This window comes from Cenococcum geophilum (assembly GCF_001692895.1).
Source record: "Cenococcum geophilum 1.58 unplaced genomic scaffold K441scaffold_109, whole genome shotgun sequence".
Lineage (NCBI taxonomy): Eukaryota > Fungi > Ascomycota > Dothideomycetes > Gloniales > Gloniaceae > Cenococcum > Cenococcum geophilum.
In genome coordinates, this window is record NW_027137667.1 from 16209 (window position 1) to 20260 (window position 4052).

Consider the following 4052-nt stretch of genomic DNA (forward strand, 5'->3'; position numbering starts at 1 on the left):
ACAATGCCCCCCCCTTTAAAAAGGGTTATCCCCAATCCTTTATATACTTAAGCCTCGATAAAACCCCATAAAAAACCTTAGTAAGGAAAAAATTTAGAGGGGAAAGAGTATCTTAATTTTGCGTATAGAGAGACGGGTAGTATATATACGCGGCGCGAAGATGTTAAGGAACTTTAACCGGCGGTTAAAGTTATCTAATTAGTTAGATTTATCTTGCTAAGACTCCCCCGTATTTAACTAAGCTAGTAGTAATTTTATATGCCCGGTATAGAAAATCCTAATTAGTCCATTTAACAGGTAGAGCTAGTAGAGCTTAATACCGTTACCTAAATTTAGTAGACTAAAAATATTCTAAAAGCTCGCTTGCGTAGGCAGGTCGCTAGTACCTCGCGGATTAGTTATAGGTTATTTATATACAGTCAGATTTATAAACGGTAAGGCTATATACCTATTAAATCCGCCGCTGACCCTACTTTAGCCTTACGCTATACCGGCGTAGCGCCGTGTATACTTTATAGGTAGGTTATAGGTTACTTATATATAGCCAGGTTTAGGGCGGTAAGGCTATATACCTGTTAAATCCGCTATTAACCTATGCTTTTGCCTTACGCGTTATCTATATAGCATATGCGTGGAATAGTATAAGTTATTAGTATAGGTTGCTACTAGCGGGTTACTAGTAGGTTATAGACCCTAATTAAATAGACCCTAGTTATAGATAGGCCTATTCTCTAATATATAAATAATCTGCTTAGCTAGTATAGAGTAACGGACTAGGTCTAGGAAGGGTGCTTTTTAAATTAAGGCTGTAGTTCTTATAGCAATCGTTACTTATTCTTTAATCCCTTAGGACGTTCTTTACTCCGCTTTAATACAGGTTATATTTTAATAGCAGCGCTTACTTTTCGCCTGCGCTTCGGCTATAAGGCTAGGGTATCCCGCTTACGGTACTTATCTAGTAGTTATTAACAATTCTCGAGTTCTGTCTTGTATTTCCATTCGTTATACTTATTTAGCCATCCTAGCTATTTAATAAGGTACTACGATTATCCAGCACAATCCTAGTAGGCGACAATTACTTTTACTTCCTAGCTGCCTTCCTTAAGCTCTTTTACTACTAGGGGTTAAAACCTAGGGCGTAACCTATAAGGCTTTAGTAGGGAGATATAGAAGACTAGGTAGAGCCGTGCTATAGTAAATAGGAGCTCTAGCTTATATACTTGCTGCCCTACGCGTTCTAGGATCTAAAACGGTCCTATAAACTTGTGGTTAAGCTTTTTATAAGGACGTTTTGTGCGGATATTCTTGGAGAAGAGTAGGACTCGTTTACTAACGGCGAAATACTTAGCCAGATGGCGACGATTATAGTATTTTACCTAAAGCTTTTAGGCGTGCATTATTAACGCCGCCGCTGCCTTATATATAAGGCGCAGGCGTTATAGGTGCGTCTCTGTAAGTTAGACATTTGTTAACTTAGACCCCTCCCTACCTTACTAGGCGTCTTAGACGCTATCTAGGACTTCGTTTAGGACGTTTAGTAGCTAGCTATAGGCGAGCTTAATAGGGGAACGCTTTATTATAGTATGGACCTTAAAGTTGTAGGCAAAGGCTGCTTCTTTAAGTAGGGAGGCCTAATTAGACTATTCCCAGTTTATAAATATACGTAGGTATACCTTAAGCTCCTNGTTCTAACGCTCCGTCTAACTATCTATCTATAGGTAGAATGCTATGCTAAGTTTACGTTAAACGTAGAGATAGTAGTATATNGTGCTCTAGTACTCGCTCGTAAATATACTACCCCTATTAAAGATAATATTATTTNGAGGCCCTATTTATATAAAGACTCTAAATAAGAGTTCTATAAGTTGCGTAGTATTAATTATCTTATATACTAGATAGTAGCGTATTAGGTTTATAAACTAGTCTATAAGGATAAGGATAGAGTTATACTCTACGCTATTAGGAGTCTTAGACTNTAAGAGATCTATAATAAAGTTAAGTAAATAATGCCGCTAGGCTCGGGTGGGGGCCTAGAGAGGCTACAGCTTACTATAAGGTTTATAGCGGCGCGATTTAGAGCGTTGGTAGGTATTATAATTATCTAGGTATTTATAAAGGTCCTAGGTAAGGCCGTTCTAAGTATACTTCCACACAATTACCTTAAAGGTATAATTAAAACTATAATGGCCGCCTATAGGATCGTTATAATTTCGCTTAAGGATCTCCTATTATAGTAGTATATAATTTAGTACCTAGACCTTATTATTTTGCCTTAAGAGTCCTTAATTATTAAGGGTATAGTCCTTATTACCGGCGGGAACTTATTTCTAGGTTAACTAATTATATATAGAGCGTGTAAAGGCGTCCCTTTTTTATACTTTATAAATAAAATTAACTAGTAACTTAGGGGGGTATTCTATAAACGCCGTTTTAGCTAAGGCAGCCACTACTACCTCTTACTATAGTATAAGACTTTGCGTAAAGTTAGTACTAGTAAAGTAATATATAATGCGTAGGTAACTCACTAGGTTGTTACGGGGGACCGTAGCCTAGGCTAAGGGGTCTTCCCTAGGGTTAAGTGCTATTAGGCCGGTTAAGGTAGTCTTAAAGAGAATAGTAGGACGCTTTAGTCCGCCGGCGCTAAGTTTATAAGGGTTGCTTATATACTGCACACATGCTACTTACTAGTTTAGTATAGTAGCACTAGGGCCGCCTATAAGGCCTATAACCCGCAACTTTTGCTATAATATAGGTAGTATAGTATTAAGGATTGTTCTCTTACTACCATCTTTAAAGCCTTTAGTATAATCTAGGCGCCGGGATAGTGTATTAGTAGGATTTGTCTTACCTGGCTTATATTTAATCTTAAAATTAAACTTAGCTAGTTTCTTAGCGTACCGGGCCTAGTAAGTAAATAAGCTCTTAGTGGTTATAAAGTACCTAAGATTGTTATAATTGCAGAGTACGCGCGTTATATACGCGGCGTATTTAAGGTAATAGCGCTATATCTTAAAGCATTGCACTATAGCGAGTAGTTCTTTGTTATACGTATTATACTATACTTCTAGGCTAGTAAGCTTCTAACTGCAATAAGCAATCGGGTGCTAGTGGAGTTAATCTCCCTACCCTAAAGGCTGTAGAAGTATACCGCTATAGGCATAGTTAAAAGCGTTAGTAATTACTATTAGGGGTAGATTAGGGTCGAAGTAGTAAAGTAAAGGAGTTTGCGTAAACGCAGCGCGTAGCTTACGGAACGCCTGCTACGCGTTATTGGGCCAGGACCAGGGTTAATACCATTTAGTAGGCCCTTTTAACTTACGTTTCTTCTTCTTCTCCCTATCTAACGTTAGGTTGCGATATACCTATACAAGATATACGTGTAGGGGGTATACGGTATCTGAGTAGTTTCAAATAAATCGCCTATAGAAGTTAGCAAAGCTAAGAAAAACCTAGATATCTCTATAGGACTTAGGCTTAGGCCATTCCTTAATAGCTTTTACGCGGTTAGGGTCTATTATAATACCCCTAGGGGTAATAATAAAGCCTAGGAACTTAACGTTCTTAGTATAAAAGATATATTTTAATAGTTTAGCGTATAGGCCCNAAGCACGGAGCTGTCGCAGTACCTACTTAACGTGCTCGACGTGCTTGTCCTTGTTATTTAAGTAAATAAGAATATTATCTAGGTAAACCACGTAGATAGTATTTACTAGGGTTTCTAGAGCTTTATAAATATAGCTCTAGAAAGTTATAGGGGCGTTAGTAAGACTAAAGGGCATTACTAGGTACTTAAAGTAATTATAGCGTGTCTTAAATACGGTCTTCTATTCGTCTCCCTTTTTAACGAATTTTATAGTATATATTACGAAGATCTAGCTTTATAAATATCTTCGCATAGCTAAGCCTATTAAAGAGTTCGCCGACTAGCGGTAGAGGGTACCGATTTTTAATTATGATCTTATTTAGGCGTCTATAGTTAACGTATAGCCGNATTATACCGTCTNCTTTCGGTATAAAGAGGATNGGCGCTCTAGCAGGCAACTTGCTGGGCC